Below are 16,875 nucleotides of genomic sequence, written 5' to 3'. Positions count from 1 at the left end.
ATGCAGGGTAAGAAGAAGCTACCCTAAGGGCAAATTGGGAAAGGCTGGGCAAGAGCACCCAGCTACTGTGGGCATCACTGCAGCTGTTGCACTGGCCACCACCCTGTAGCCCCTAGGTTCTGGCGTCAGAGGGGCCTTCACTGGGCACCCGCCCTCTGCAGCACCCCATTCGGTCGGAGAAGCATCCTGGCAGAGCGGATAGGTGACCACCAAACCAGACTCAGCTACGCCCCGTGGTGCATCAAGCACTGAAGGCTTCGAAGTGGCTGTGCAGACCGACCGACTCTGCCGTCTGCTGCCCGCCGAGTCCACTGGGGAACAGCTTACAGGGCTCGGAGATTCTCCGTGGATAGGACCGCTCCCACCTGGAAAGTTCCGCCGTTAGCGGTCGCTGAGGCCTCACTCTGCTCGCGCATGGCAGTTGCTGGAGGAGCCGTCTCCCACTGGGGTCAGCAAGGAAGGCCAGGGAAGGAAGGAGAAAAAGAAAGGGGAGGGGTGCTGGCTTGATTAAGAGCCTGAAAGACTGGAATTCAACCATCACCCTCCTCCCTAGTTTGAGGGTCAAACTCACTCCAGTTCTCTAGAATTAGCCAAAGCAGTGAATCTGGAATGATGGAAGGTCAAAGATCACAGTTCCCTCTGGGGATCCCTCCAAGGCATAATTCCTGCTGGGGATCCTAAATTGTCGGACTCAAGACGCAACTTGTAAGGGAGACCTCCCTCCCCTCAAAAGGAACTCGAAGCCAACAGTTCATCCTCCAGCGACTTGAGGTTGCAACATTTTCAAAGACATCCTTTTTAAAAACAGATTTCCACAGATGGGCATTTGCAGTTGGCTGACGATGGGGTCAACAGCTACAGAAAACCACTTGGAGAAATGGCTTCTGCGCAAGGCTGCCCCCTGCTCAGAAGGACCTTCCGGTGCTGAGGCCAACAGTTCATCCTCAAAGGAAGTTAGTTACGTTGCAATTTTTGAAATTACCTCTTTTTCAAAGACTTTTTTTTTGATGGGACATTTGTAAAGGACCTGGCACTTTAGCGTCAATGGCCAGAAGTAACCAGACATGTGGGACAATTTCTGAAGGACAAATCCCCCCTCAAAAGGACCCCTTAGGATGACTTCAAGACACTTGAGATGAAACTTTTGAAATGGATGCCCTCCCATCTACAGGATCTCCTGTTGCTGAGGCCAATGGTTAGGGACCAGGGCATCTCCCGTTGACTGGAGGATGGAACTTTTCTAAAAGACCTGATGTTTGAACCGCAGGAACAAGGTGTCTTCAAGGGACCTGATACATAGGCCAGTGACTGCCTGCATTGTGATGTTGAAGAAATATTCCCAGCTGGATAATAACAACACAGCCGGTCTGGGGAGGGCTGGCCAGAAAAGATGTGAAAGCTGAAGTCATGGGGTACATGGGGTACCCTACAAGACTTGTCTTCAAGACAGGAGGTCTTTGACTTTCACAAGAGTGCTACCCCAATCAGAATCACAACCTCAAAGCCCCCCAATTATTTGGGCAGAGAAAGAATGTTCTAGAGGAGCCTGGATCCCTCACCCTTTTACATGGTGGTGTGGGCGTACCCAGAGTTCAAGAGTCGGGCCATCAGAGCAAAGAGCTCGTTCAGCAATACCAAGAGCGCCCAGCCTTCCAATGTCTCCCAGCCCAGACCATAATGGCTCCAAGGCTAAGCCTGAGTCAAGCACCAGAGCGGAGGCTACAGAGACGGGCTCCAGGGGTCATTAAGCTGTGGAGTCAGGGAGTCTTCTAGCACACCATCAAAATGGTTAGGAGTGGCCCGGCGGTGGTGGCGCACGCCTTTAATCCCAGCACTCGGGAGGCAGAGCCAGGCGGATCTCTGTGAGTTCGAGGCCAGCCTGGGCTACCAAGTGAGTTCCAGGAAAAGGCACAAAGCTACACAGAGAAACCCTGTCTCAAAAAACCAAAAAAAAAAAAAAAAAAAAAAATGGTTAGGAGTGGATGAAGCATGTGCTGATACCAGATTTCCTCCAGTTTGTCCTAAGTCTGCTTGCAGATGTCTCGTTTTCTTCTTTTTAGATGAAGGGACGAAGGTGGTGGAGCTCAGGGACTCTGATGCCACAAGGCAGTGGCATTTAGTTGCCCTGATGTCTGTGCCAGGTGCCCCCACCATCCTGATCGAGCTCTGACCGGACGACAAGGCTTCCCTTGTGCTCTGGACAGGAAAGGTGAATTCTCTCTGCTTCTCTAGTGTCAACTACTGTCACGCCTCTGTGTCACAGTGCTTGCCAAAAGGGATCTCAAATTCACTACCTTAAATCTCTACCATTCTTTCCCGGAGACTGCACCTCACCAGCTTTGAAAGACATGATTACTTTCAAGGCAAAGATGCCCACCCATCATCCACTGACTGTCTGATGCTTGGTTTCCATGGAGATTTTCAGAGCTACCCAACACAGGTGTTTTCTGATCTTATTGGGCAGCCCCCCTCTTTCTCATAAGACATTCGCTGCCCCACACCTCCAGCTTCTCATCCAGGACCTTCTCACAGTCTCAGCTCTCCAGCGCTAAAGCCAACCCCGGCGCGCGCGTGTACGGAGACTCGGGAGTCTCATTGCGTCATGTCTTACTGGAGTTGCTCGGTGAGTCCTGCTCATCGAAGCACTTCCTTTTAAGCAGGAGTCGCCCGCTGACATGACTGGGTTGCTCCAGATGGTGGGAGAGTCTTACTACCACTCCTCCTCCATTAACAGGCTTCCTGTGGCCTCTTTGTGACAGCCCCGAGCCGGTGGCTGTAGTTAACTTTCTGTTGACGCCGGGACAGAATTCTACATGATTCTCTTTGGCTGAAAACTCCATGGTCCACGGACTTCCTCCTCTTTAGCAAACTTGGTTTGGTTTCTTCCTTGGTGACAGGCTCGATTCCCTCATTTTTTTCTCTCAAAGAAGGTCTTATGTTGGAGGAATTCGGCTAACGGAGCTTCTGCCCCTTTCTATGATGGCTGTAATTCCTGTTATTTATTAAGCGGCGCTGTTTACCATGTGAGAAAAGCCACAAGGTACAACAAAACCCACTATAAGAGTTTATTAAGGGAAAGGAATAGGAAAGGTGAGCATAGGCCTGTGGAATAACTGTGCAGGAAGAGAGAAGAGGAATACATGGAACCTGCTTTTGTAAGTCCCCCACCCCCACATGCGCGTACGGGCTTACATAGGTACACTACCCATGTGCATAGATTACGTGATCACGCAATGCCTGGATTACACTGGGATGACTAAGCATCTTTGCCAGCGCACATGGAGTCATGTAGCTGGGGGAGTGGCTAAGAATTCTAACAATTCCTACACTTCTCTTGCCTCTAAACTTGAATCACTCTGCTTGCCCACACTAACTGGATTTCAGCTGGATCTTTATGCCCTCCACAGTGTGTCCTTCAAGGTGACTAGTTCGTTCTCTGTATCGAGATGTTGCTCCTGGCTCTCGACCTGGTTCTATTTCACCACAGCCTCTATAAAGGTTCCACACCACCTCCCAGATCTTCCCGGAAAACTATGGAGAACATTTGGTGTTGGCTTCTGTGGGTCCCTTTTGTTCTTCTACCTTCCTGGCATCTTGTGGATTTGAATGGCTTTCTCTTTTCTTGTTCATTTTTTTGCTAAGCAAAGCCGCGGTCTTTACTCTTAAATAGGTCTCAATTGTTGTTACTGCCTCAGGCTTTTTCTTGGGAAAACCATACATGACTTCTGAAGAGAGCTTCTGCTGCACTCTGCAAGCCTGCTCCCTGACTCCAAGCATCTGGCAGAGCTACTCTGCAGAAGGCAAGTCACCGGGGTGAGGGCCCTGGCACTTCCCTATAAAGCCCACAAGTGGGAGACTGTGTCCCAGGTTCCCCAGCCACTGGTAGAGGTGGGTCAGCCCAACCATGGCTAGCCCAAAGTTCACTCTACTGTTGGCTGAGGCAACTCTGAGAAGTCTGACATCCAAGGGTTTTAGGCCCAAGACTTGGCTCCCAAACTCTTCGGGGCTCCCCATAAAACTCGCTCTCCCAGTCTTCAAGTGTGGGAGCCCAGCGCTTGGGCTCCCACTTCCTCCTCTCACTCTCCTAAGTTCCGGGGCTCTTCCTCCTCTCAAGTCCTCCCCTGTGAGGACCAGAGTTTGGCAGGACCGGTAGTTCTTCTCCACATTGTCATGCTCCTACCACACCACTCCTTTTCAGTTTCCCCAGCCTCTGGCCTCCACACTGCACCACTGCCCTGGTCTGGGCACTACTGAACTGGCTGCACAGCCCCAGCTTTTTAACCACCCTGCAGTGGGTAAGGATGGGGAAGAGGGCTGTGATTTAGGCTAAAGCCCATACCAGTCTTTGGTCCCCATGACTCTTGATGCCGTGAACACCACCTGTATATGGAGGGGCACAGGCATCCTATGGACAGGTGTGTGACAGGCAGAAGTGTGGGGCGTTTACCCAACCACCCCCACAGTTCCCCATTCCATAACACCCGCATGCCTTATCCACTGGCAGGGCTGAACTCAGCACTTTCGCCGAAAACTCTGTAATAAAACTATTATTTTCCTTTATCTTTAGTCCCTATTACTTTGTCTTTAGTCCCTGTTCATTTGTCTTTAGTCTTCCCTTTTTTAGTCCCCCCTTCTTTTCTTTAGTTCCTTTTTTCTTTTTTCAATGAGAAGGCAGAACAGGAACACTATATAAAGACATTAACACAGGGGTAGTGAGTTCGGAGAGGTAGGACCACTGCAGGAGGAAGGGTAAGGTTTTAGCTCTTAGCTCTGACCTCTTGGCTTTCTTCTTTGCATTGGTTCTATGTTTCTTATTTAATAAGAAGGTTGGTTACATCTACACAGAAGGCCAGAGACAAGGGACAGAGTTCTCTAGGGAATTGAGATGGATGAGCAGACCTAGTTAGAGATGTCAGGACATAGCTTTTGTTCTTAATAATCCTGATAACTGTTTGGACGACCCAGGCAGAACATTTTGAGTGGCAGCTGTTCACAGCAAGATGACTCCACGTGGAAAGATTGCCCAAAGCAGCAGCCAGAGCAACTTTATTCCAAGAATTTTTCTTAGGTTCCCACTGCAGCCAGCATCCTGGTTTTTGCCTCTTTGGTGAAACAAAGGAGCTTATAGAATTTGTTTGGAACTCTTTAGAAAGTTAGGTCCTGGCTGTATCCTCTCCAATCACTGGACCTAACGCTTTGCCTTCCATTTTGTTCGGGGCTCTTTTGAGCACTTTGGGTTCCTTTGGAACCATTTCTGGTGACTTTGTCTTTCCCGGGTCTTCTGAACTGTTTCAGTTTTGTGGCGCTATTTTTGAACTGTTATGCCATTTGTATGGTGGGTCTTAGACTCTTTGCGTATCTGGCCTACAACAGGGAAAGCTTTTAGGGTTATGCTGAACCAATATGGCTCTGCTGAAACATCTGAGATATGGAGGCAGGTGTATCAACTAGGTCACTGGTGCGAGTAACATGACCACATATGAAGTCTTTCCTGAGGTTATGACGATGGCATCTAAAGCAGCGTGGAGCAATCAGTCTGTGGCTGGCATTCCTAAAAACAAGTAACAGACTCCAGCCACTTCGTGTTTGCATTTCTTTTTAAAAAATTCTTGGCATGCCTTTACAAAATGTGCATGTTTGTAGTATGTACACTCACATTGTGTGCATCTTTTGGAGCTATTTCTTAGGCTATATTAATCCTTGGAGTTGTTGTCTCTGTATTTCTTCTCCCTTTAAAAAGTGGTTGGCGGCCGGGCGGTGGTGGCGCACGCCTTTAATCCCAGCACTCGGGAGGCAGAGGCAGGCAGATCTCTGTGAGTTCGAGGCCAGCCTGGGCTACCAAGTGAGTTCCAGGAAAAGGCGCAAAGCTACACAGAGAAACCCTGTCTCGAAAAACCAAAAAAAAAAAAAAAAAAAAAAAAAAAAAAAAAAAAAAAAAAAAAGTGGTTGGCAAAGATGCAAGAACTTAGCAAATTAGAAACCAGAAAAAAAAAAAAAAAAGACTGATTTTACTGGATTTCCCTCAGGGACTCTCATAAAGGTTAACTAACTGATATGTTAATTTTGAGCTTGCTTCCTTGTGGAATTGCATCTGAAACTTTAAATTGTTAAGTCTGAAAATGAAGTGTTGAGGTCAGGGTAGGCCCTGCTCTGAGTTACTCTCTATTTTATAACACCGTGGTTTATTCTCCTTCGGGCTGCGTGTCGCTTTTACAAGCAAAGGGTGAGAGCAGTCCCCTGGGTGGATAAAACTGCAAGTCTACCACCCATCCAGCACAGACTGACGAAAGACTTAGTCCCGGAACTAGGCAGGGAATGATGCTGTGAGTCTATCAGGGAGGATTTAATCTGTGGAGGCACATGTTGTGAGCATTGCAGCTTGGATGGAAAAGTATCCTGGCAGTCGGGAGCCAAGGAATGCCACAAAGTCACTGTAGGCACAGCAGTTTACAGCTCTGCTCCAGGGAAAGGTTTCAACTTCACTTCAAGCTCAAGTGAAACAACTCTGTTCTGGCAGGGGAGGGTTTCCTCGCTGAAGCTGTTAAAGCTCTGCTCAGGTCCAGTGATATCCCTGGGAGTATAACACCTGGGCTCCCTCCGGTAAAAGTGTTACACCGCACAACAAACCTCACTCAAGAGATTTATTGGGGAGGAAGAATCCAGGAGGGTGGCTGCCTCTAGGGTGAGAAGCAGCAGCCAACTGAGCAGGGTACAGAGCTTATATAGGGTTTCTTGATGGGGGGTGGGGGTGGAGCATGACTTGGGATCGGCGAGATTTTATGCTCAGGGACTTCAGGGATTGGTGGAATTCTACAGCCTGATTCTGGGGCAAGCTCAGGGTTTGGTGGGATTTCAAGCCCTGGTCATAGGGTCAAGTCAGGGTCAGGGTGTTTTTCCTTGGCCCTTTTCACCCTACAGCATGGATGTATTAAAACTGTATCAGGAACACCAGACCCAAGAGCTTATTAGATACATCAAAGGCAGGAAAGGGTGTATTCCCTCACCTGGAGGCCATACGATGAACTCCTAACACTAACGTTGTATGATCCCACCTCCACCTGTCATCTGATACCCAGTGTGTGTATCAAGGACTCCCGATTATCCCCTGAGCATCTCTTGAGTTCCAGCTTGGCTCTGTCCCCTGCTGTGGACACAGCCTACTCAACTGCCTGCCACCTGTGCACCCAGCTGATCTGAGTCTCCAGTTTCCTGCTTTCCCCTCACAGCTGGCTGAACTCTGCAGCCTCGCTCTCAACCCCGCCTCAGTAGCAGCAGCAGCACCAGCAGCAACCCCCTCCCAGAACCAGTTCATTATCTCATCCCTCTGCCCACTTCTGAAACCTCTCGAACTCTGCTACAACTCATTCTGTAATCTACGTAGACATATATAGGCATAGGTGCTGTGAGATAGGTGAGTTTATGCTAGTAATTAAGATTGGAATAAAAGACCCTTCATTCACCTTGGCCAGGCTACCAAGGTAGACAGATGATGACAGAAACCGCTCAAGTAGAGCTGGAGAGATGGTTAAGAGTATACTGTTCTTGCAGAGGACCTGAATTCAGCTCCCAGCACCTACATCAGGTGGCTCACAACTGCCTGTAACTCCAGCTCCAGCGGATTTGACACCACTGGCCCCTGTCAGTACCCACACTCACACGCACCGATTCCCACATGGACAACATACCATATACACATAATTTTAAAAAATTAATGAGAAAAAAATTAAAGGAAACTGCTAAACCTTGTGATTTTATTTGCTATTCAGTAAATTCTGCCCTTGTGGAAAGACACAGACATGTCCATATGTGTTTCTGGCATAGTGTATGGTCCATGCTGAGGCTGTGAGAAAATCTCACAGGATTTACCAGAGAGATAACTTACAGGCTAAACGATGATTAAATTGTTTAAAATGTGCTTTTATTAAGTACTCAGATATGTCCAAATTGCTTTTTGCTGGGCAAACTTAAAATGTAAATTTCAAAGATTAATTTTAGGGTTGTCCTATGTAAAAATACTTTTGCATGAATTCTGGGCCTTCATTCAAATAAAATACTATGTATTTTGTCATCATTGAGATAATTCTTCTATTCAGCTAATTGATAACGTATTTGTTTATTTAATTTTGTTGGTTTTGGTGGGTTCTTTTGAGACAGTCTCACTATGTAGCCCTGCCTAGCCTAGAACCTACTCTGTAGAGCCAGCTGGCCTAAACTCACAAACATTTGCCTGCCTCTGCCTTTGGAGTGCTGGGATAAAAGACATGCACCACCATACCAGACCCAACATTTTGTTTAAATAATGTCTTAAGCCGGGCGGTGGTGGCGCACGCCTTTAATCCCAGCACTCGGGAGGCAGAGCCAGGCGGATCTCTGTGAGTTCGAGGCCAGCCTGGGCTACCAAGTGAGTTCCAGGAAAGGCGCAAAGCTACACAGAGAAACCCTGTCTCGAAAAAAAAAATAAAATAAAATAAAAAATAAAAATAATGTCTTAAAATATATGGCTATCTTATCAGAAAAGAGTTACTGGTTCTTTATGGATCTCATTCATAAATAATGTTCTAAATGAACTCAGAAGGAAGCTTGAGGACCATTTTATTGAAGTTTTGAAAGAAAAACAGGGCAAGCATGCTAGAAGTCTTGCTGTCAGGAGGAAGGAGATGGAGAAGAGGAAGAGATATTCCTTGTTGAGTCAGGGTCCAAAAAAGCAAGCAAGCTCAGAGAGAGAGGTCTGCAAAAAGCTGCATGGGTGAGCGTCTCCATGGAGAGTAGGCCACCCTGAGGGTAGACATGTTTAAGTGTCTGATGAAAAAATACAGAGGTTGAGTGCAGGGCAAGCTACTGCTTGTGAGTTAGAACTCATAAAAGTGGGCAAACAGTGTGAGCCTGCGAGAAGGGAGGGACAATATGTAATGTTCTCATATTTGAGACAGAGTAGAATGGCGTGTCACCACCCAGAGCCAGAGGTGGAACTCCGTGTTCTTTTGACCAGTAAGAAGCGGCTTTTTCTCAGTGGACTCAACAAAGCCCTGATCCCTCCACCCTCCTGCATTTCATAAGATTCATATTTTGAATCTTAAGGAGGGACAATTGTGATGAGTCCCTTCTTGACAAGAAAATGGGTGACGGCATCCAAAGCTGGTGCTGAGAAGGGGGTCCATCCTCAGTGGCCTCCACACCTGCTAATGCCTGTCTTGTGTCTACCCAACAACGTCACAAGCATGTCCAAGATAAAAATCACCAAGCTCAAACTAGTATTGTTTATGAAGACAGGGACATTAGCTGCACGGTCTCTGATAAGATAATTCAGTATCTGTGTTTGTAAATATGTCTGTCATATGCTCTCCAACTGATCCATGCAACTCGGTGAGAGTCTTGTTAGCTGTTTTGTTGACGGCAGCCTGTGCCGAAACTGTTTTTGTGTGTTTGAAACTCTGAGGCTGTGGCCTCTCCCTCCTGCTGCGCTCTGTGTTCTTGTTAAGGCATTTATTCACGAACTGTAGGTGAACTCTGGAAGGGAACAATGGACCAACCTGGAAGCAGCTTGCAGTCTCCTCTTACCTTTTCACCTCAGTCTATTTTAAAGAACCGTTTCTGGGAATGAAGACTGCCATGAGGCAGAATTTCAGCAACGGGACATCTTGGTAAAAGAAAAGCAAAGGCTTTCTTGTTAAATCCAGTTGTGAACTGCCCACCTCCATACCATTTTCAGCCCTTGGACTTGTTAAATGGCTTGAAAGGGTTGCTGGGCCCGTGTGTCTTGAGTTTTCATCTCAAGGCGATGATTTAAGATCTTAGTAGAGATTACAAGGTAAAGAGTGAAGGAATTTTGTAAGTTTTCATTTGGCAAAGTACATGAAGATTGTTACTTAGCCAAAAACTTCATCTGTCTATTGTTATAAAATAATACATTTTAACCTTTTGGTCTTTGTAAAAGCCTTAGAGTACATGCAGGTTAAAACTGGATGGGAGAGTTGGAGAGGCAGCCAGTTAAGCAGAGGAAATTCCCCAGCATTCACGTGGTGGCTCACAATCATGTATAACTACAGCTCCAGGTGACATGGGCATGCACACAATGTACTCACATACCTGCAGGCAAAACACTCATAAAATAAATCTTAGAAATAAATTGGCCGGGCAGTGGTGGCACACGTCTTTAATCTCAGCACTGAAGAAGCAGAGGCAGACAGATCTCTGTGAGTTCAAGGCCAGCCTGGTCTACAGAGCAAGTTCCAGCACAGCCAGGGCTACATAAAATCAAAATAAAAGACAATAAAATCGGAGGGGCTGGAGAGATGGCTCAGAGATTAAAAGCACTTGCTTCTCTTCCAGAGGCCCTGAGTTTGGATCCCAGCACCCTGTCGGTGTCATATAATTGTAAGTCCAGCTCCAAAGGATCTGATGCCTCTAGCCTGAGGGCACCTGCATTCGGGTGCTCATTGGTACACACACCTACATGTAATTGAAAGTAATTTTTTTAAAAATCTTATAAATTGAATGTAATTCAGCCTTTCAAGGACTCAAAATATAAGTGAATGGTGCCCAGACTGCATTTAAAAATTAGGTTTTTCTTTTCCAGACACCAATTATTTCATTAACAATGGTGGCTCACGAGGATTGTAGATGTTAGAAACAAAGAGGAACCTCTGTGTCACAAAGGAACACAAAAGTGCAAGCAGCTCAGCAAGGAAATCCCTTTCTCCAGAAAGCGTGGGCTGCGACCCAAAGCAAGCACACAGCCAAAATGGCCTCTCTTATGTCTCCGATGTAGGTGAGGACTGTATCTCACCCTATTCACCCTCGAGAGCTCAGCTTCCTAATCTTACCACGGGCTAATGTTGGTGCAAAGGAGATGAGGGAGATCCAGGACATATGGGTGGGCACTTGTCAAGCTAGCAGCCTTTGCTAGAAGAAACATTTCTCACATAGAGGAAGGTGGCTGCAAGGGTGTTGAGCTCTTAACGTGTAGCAGGTAGATACGGGTGGCTGTTAAAGAAATAGGTTGTGTACTTTGTACAGTATTTGCCTGTCGGAGGCCTGGGGAAAATACAAGACAGTCCACAGCCATAAATAGCTGCCTGTCATCTTCTGACATCTTGAAACTTAAATATCATCTTCTGACATCTTGAAACTTAAATATGTCATTTAATTGATACTGTTGGATCTTTCTGTACTTAGGTGGGGAATTTGACGAGTCTTTACTTACCAAAGATTGAAACCAAGACTGTTAAAAAAAAGTTTTCTGGTAGTTTTTCAGACTGCTTAGAAAATTATTTTAATAAAGCTGGGATTCAAATATCTGTTTAGATCAAAACACTTTAAATGATTACTTTGTAAATAGCTGTTTTAAACTGATTCTAGTCCATTTAGTTCCCTGCATGCCTGGAACTCTAAAAACTGCAGACCTGTGTCAGAACTTAATATATAATTCAAAATCTTACAGATTAAAGACATTTAGTTTAATGCATGCAAAGTAGCATGTTTTCAGTGTGGTTATTAAATGAGTCTTTTGTTTTTGTAACCTGTGATAACCATGCAATAATTAGAATATGTCTTAGTTAGGGTTTCTGTTTCTGTGAGGAGACACCATGACCACAGCAACTCTTATAAAGGAAAACATTTAATTGTGGTGGCTTATAGCTCAGAAGTTCAGTCCATTATCATGGTGGGACATGGCAGCATGCAGGCAGACATGGTGCTGGAGAAGTAGCTGAGTGTCCTACATCTTACAGGCAACAGGAAGTGGTCTGAATAGCACAATGAATGAAGCTTGAGCATATATGAGACCTAAAAGCCCACCTCCACAGTGACACACTTCCTCCAACAAGGGCATACCTGTGGGGCGTTTACCCACCAACCCCACAGTTCCCCAGAGTTTTCTTGAGTGTGAGCAGCAGGAAATATTAGATAGAAGGATTTATATTGTGGAGAATCTTGCAGAGATAAACAGAAAATAAAGGATAGCCTCGAGAGGGCTTGGAACCTTTTCCAATGGGCCCCGACTGTCTCTGCCCCAGGGTATTTATAGAGACGCCAAGAAGTGGAGCAAAAGACCTCCTCCCCTAGCACATCCAAGTGCAGATCATCTCAGACACCTGCACTCAGGCCCGTGGTCCTAATCATCCTCTATGCGGACCTGCAGGGTAAAGCCACGAGGAACCCGAAAACAGGTTCCCACACGTACCTACTCCAATAAAAGCCATATCTCCTAATAGTGCCATTCCCTTTGGGGACATCTTCTTTCAAACCACCACATTCCTCTCCTTGGCCCCCAAAGGCTTGTAGCCATATCATAATGCAAAATGCATCCAGTCCAACTTCAAAAGTCCCCATAGCCTCTGACAGTCTCAAACTTGTTTCAAAGTTCAAAGTTTAAAGTCTTTTTCTGAGATTCATTGAATCTGTAGTCTCCTATAAATCAAAAAAGTGAATCAAATACTTCCAACATATAATGGCACGAAATCTACATTACCATTTCAAAACATAGGGAGGGGAGCATAGTGAGGAAATACTGGACCAAAGCAAGACTGAAAACCAGCTGGGCAAACTCCAAACTCTGCATCTCTGTGTCTGATGTCAAAACACTCTTCGAGGCCAGGCAGAGGTTGCACATGCATTTAATCCCAGCACTCGGGTGTGGTGGTATCGTGTTCCCCAAAACGTTGTGTACCCTAATAAACTTATCTGGGGTCAGAGAACAGAAAAGCCACTAGATACTTAGGATAGGCAGTGGTAGCACACGCCTTTAATCCTAGCATTCCAGAGGCAGAAATCCATCTGTTCAAGGATGCAGCCAAGCATAGTGACTCACGCCTTTAATCCCAGGGAGTGATGGTAGAAGGCAGAAAGGTATATAAGGCGTGAGGACCAGAAACTAGAAGCATTTGGCTGGTTAAACATTTGGCTGGTTAAGCATTCAGGCTTTTGAGCAGCACAGTTCAGTGAGAGCCATTGGGATGAGGACACAGAGGCTTCCAGTCTGAGGAAACAAGATCAGCTGAGAAGTTAGCCAGGTGAGGTTAGCTGTGGCTTGTTCTGTCTCTCTGATCTTCCAGTGTTCACCGCAATAACTGGCTTCAGGTTTGTTTTTATTAATAAGAACTTTTAAGATTCCTGCTACACTCAGGAGGCAGAGCCAAGTGGATCTCTGTGAGTTTGAGTTCATCCTGGTATACAAAGCAAGATCCAGGAAAGGCACCAAAACTACACGGAGAAACCCCGTCTCAAAAAACAACAACAAAAAACACTCTTCAGATCTCCAACTCTGTTCCACTTTGTTGACAGCAACACACTTCTTTCTTTTGGGCTGGTTCCACTCTCTAAGCAACTCTCCTCAGCTGGTGTCCCACAACTCTGGCATCTCTAACATCTTGGGGTCTCCAAGGCAATCCAGGCTTCAGCTTCATAGCTTCACACAATGGCCTCTCTGGGCCTGCATTCAGAGACACTCCTGCCACATACCAGGCCTCAGCAGCTTTCCTTAGTCATGGAGGAAGATTCCATAATGCCTTTCTTCTACCCTTGACTCGAAAGCCAGAACCACATGGCCAAAGCTGCCAGGTTCTATTGCTTGCTGGGGCTAGAACATGGCTCCCTTGTTCAATTACATCTTCACTAGCTTTCTGATTTCCATGGTTTCCTTCACTGCCTAAGCTTGGCTGTTTTGGAACTTGCTCTGTAGACTAGGCTGGCCTCAGATATCTTCCAGCCTCTGCCTTTCAAGTGCTGGGATTAAAGGCCTGCATTACCACACCTAGCTCTAAGCTTTTCTTTAATTCCCTTTCACAAGTTGGAAACCTAGCTGGGTTGGATCTTGCCCTGAGGTCACCACTCCCTTTATTCCATTTCTTAATCTGTTTATCTCCTTGAATACAGGATTTAGCTATTCCACTTGTTGCACTACTTCTCAATCTGTACTTTTTGTATTTTTATTTGCTCAGTTTGCTCCTTTTCATTCAAAATCTTCATCAGAGTTAACACTAACTATCACATGACAGAGTTTACACTAGGCTGTTTTGAAATTTCCTCTGCCAGTGGAATTAATCCAAAACTCCTTACTTTAGCCTTAGGCAGACTTTTCAGACAAGGGCAAAAAGTATCCACATTCTTCACCAAAATATCATAAGACAGGTCTCTAGGCCACATACTAACATTTTTTTCCTCTGATACCTCTTGATCCCGACAGTTCAAATCACTCTCAGCACCACTGTCTTCCATGCTCCTACTAGTATGACCCATTAAGAAGTGCTTAAAGCATTTCACTGATTTCCTAACTCAAAATACCAAAGTCCAGATTTCCTCCAAAAAGAACATGGTCAGGCCTATCATAGCAATACCCCAGTCCCTGGTACAAACTTCTGTCTTAGGCTTTCTATTGCTACGAAGAGAAACCATGACCATGACAACTCTTATAAAAGAAAAATACTCAGTTGGGGTGGCTTACACTTTCAGAGGTAATAGGTTTTCTGTATCCCAATAGAAGGTTTCTCTGCCAACCCAGTAAGCCAGATCAAGCCAAATTAAAAAGTAACAGACCAGGTTTATTCTGAGCAAAGCAGCTTCCAGGCGACCCCTCCAGCCCCTAGAGATCATGGAGGGAGAAAGGGCAGGAAAAATCACATGGCCAATCTAAAGGGGGGAATGAGAAAAGGAGGAGAAGATGCCAGGAGACAGCCACCCAGCCACCCAACCAGACACAGAATAAGAAGAGAAGAAAAGATATACAGAAATAAAAGCCCAGAAGCAAATGGTAGACAGGATAATTTAAGAAAAGCTGGCTAGCAACAAGCCAAGCTGAGGCTGGGCATTTATAAGAAAGAATAAACCTCCATGTACTTATTTGGGAGCTGGGTGGTAGGCCCCCAAAGAGTACTGGGTAAAAACAACCAACAGCATACTCTGATAGTTTTCTTTAGGCAAAGATAGTCAGACACACTTGGACACTGTGCAAGCCAAGCACATTGGCCATACATGACCCAAGGAATATATCTGTAAAGAAGTACTTATATTTCAAACTGTTTTCCTCTATTTGACCTTGTCTGTAACTAGTTAAGATTCTCTAAAAAGAAACCTGAACTAGGGATCGAAGAGATGGCTTATCACTTAAGAGCACTGGCTGCTCTTCCAGAGGGCCTGGGATCTATTCCCAATACCCACAAACCTCCATATCTTCTGACCTCTGTGGTACCAGACACACATGTGGTGTACAGACATGCACAGGGGCAAAACAACTGTCTTAGTCATTGTTCTATTGCTGTGAAGAGACACCATGACCAAGGCACCTCTTATAAAAAGAAAGCATTTAACTGGGGACTGGCTTACTATTTTAGAGGGTTAATCCGTGATTATCATGGTGCAAAGCAGATAGACATAGCACTGGCCCAGCAGCTGAGAGCTTCACACCCTGATCCACAGGGCTAGTCGGGCTTTTGAAACCTCAAGGCCCTCCCTCCTCTTGCGTGAATCCTAATTGGTCTTAATAAAAACCTGGAACCAGATCCTAGGAATGCCCTGTTTACAGGTCCCTTTTTAGGTGACCTTGTTTACCACAACTGAAACACCTAACATTTCAATTTTTCTTCAAAGCTCTGGAAATCACCTCTCCTATCCAAGCATCATCAAGATCATGAGATTCAATATTGTTTGTATCTCGGATCCATTCCTCCAAAGGTGCTGATCATGTCTTTAAAGGCCTAATTACCCTGTTGCATTGTGTATTAGCATTTTCAAAAGCCAGAGATTTGATTATTATCTGTCTAGCTTCTGAGTTTGGTATCATTCTTTTTACTGCTGGAGTCAATCTTTGTAAGAAATCAGTGAAGATTTCTTTTGGGCCCTGTATAACTTTAGTAAATGATTCAATTTTCTTTCCTGCTTCTTCAATTCTGTCCCAAGCATTCAAGGCTGCTGGGTGGCATAAAGCCAGGGTTTGGTCATCATATAAAGATTGTCTTTATATATCAGCATAATCACCTCCAAGAAGTTGATCTTGGGAAATTTCCATACCTCTAGCTCTACTTCATTGTTCAATGATCTTAGCCTCATCTTTCCACCAGGTCTTCCATTGTAATTGGGGTCCAGCCTCCAAGACTGCTGTAACCAAATCTCTCCAGTCTTAAGGGATAATTCTATTACAAGTTGATCATGAGTTTAACATCTGCTTCACAAAAGGTGAGTGCATGCCATATGGGACTATTGTTTCCTTGAATCTCCTCAAATCTAACATTTGCACAGGAGTCCATTTACCTCTTACACAGTCTGGGGGATATGTATCATTTGGCAGTTCCTATAAGGTTACTGGATAGATTAAGGTTGGCTGTTTGAAAGCCTTAGGCTGTTTCTCTGTAACCTTACAATGCACTGTTGAGATTGGTTTGTAGTGGGTAGCTGTTCCAGCTTTGACCTGGAAGTACTACCCCCAGTGAGGCTTCTGGTAATTGTCACACTTACCTATGGCCTGCCCCTGAGGCAGGGCTGTGACAGGAGCCCTTAAGACTGGAGATTCAGATGTGCTGGCTCTCTTGGTTCCTGGAGATCCTGGATGCTGGATGTAGACCAAGCAGAATTCTCCAGAGAACACTGCTGGACTGCACGTCACCTCTCCTGGATCCTGTAACCTATCCTTTTACTTGTTGTAAGTTATCCCACAAAATAAACCTCCCTTTTAACTATGTGGAGTTGCCTTAATAAATCCTCCAATATTGGTTCTCCTTTAAATTCCTCTGTCTGGATCTGAATATCTCTATGATCTGTTTTAATAAGTTTTCCTAAGACTTGTACTTGGCACTCATATCAACCAACTTTTTTAATGATAAAACAGAATGGTCAAACAAATAATATTTATAATTGATATTACATGAATCCCATCAACATTAACTA

The 16,875-nt window shown here is 45.4% G+C and overlaps 1 long non-coding RNA gene across 1 annotated transcript; it reads left to right on the top strand.

Annotated features, from left to right (window-relative positions):
- The first annotated feature begins 27 nt into the window (after positions 1-27).
- Positions 28-2,980, top strand: LOC131904016 (uncharacterized). Its single transcript, XR_009377654.1, has 2 exons — positions 28-1,788; positions 2,061-2,980. It is a non-coding gene; the product is annotated as an uncharacterized LOC131904016 (long non-coding RNA).
- The last annotated feature ends 13,895 nt before the right edge of the window (positions 2,981-16,875 follow it).

The sequence above is a fragment of the Peromyscus eremicus genome, chromosome 2, assembly GCF_949786415.1.
Source record: "Peromyscus eremicus chromosome 2, PerEre_H2_v1, whole genome shotgun sequence".
NCBI classification, from domain to species: domain Eukaryota; kingdom Metazoa; phylum Chordata; class Mammalia; order Rodentia; family Cricetidae; genus Peromyscus; species Peromyscus eremicus.
Note: the sequence above shows the minus strand (reverse complement) of the source record. Positions and strands in the feature narration are given on the sequence as shown.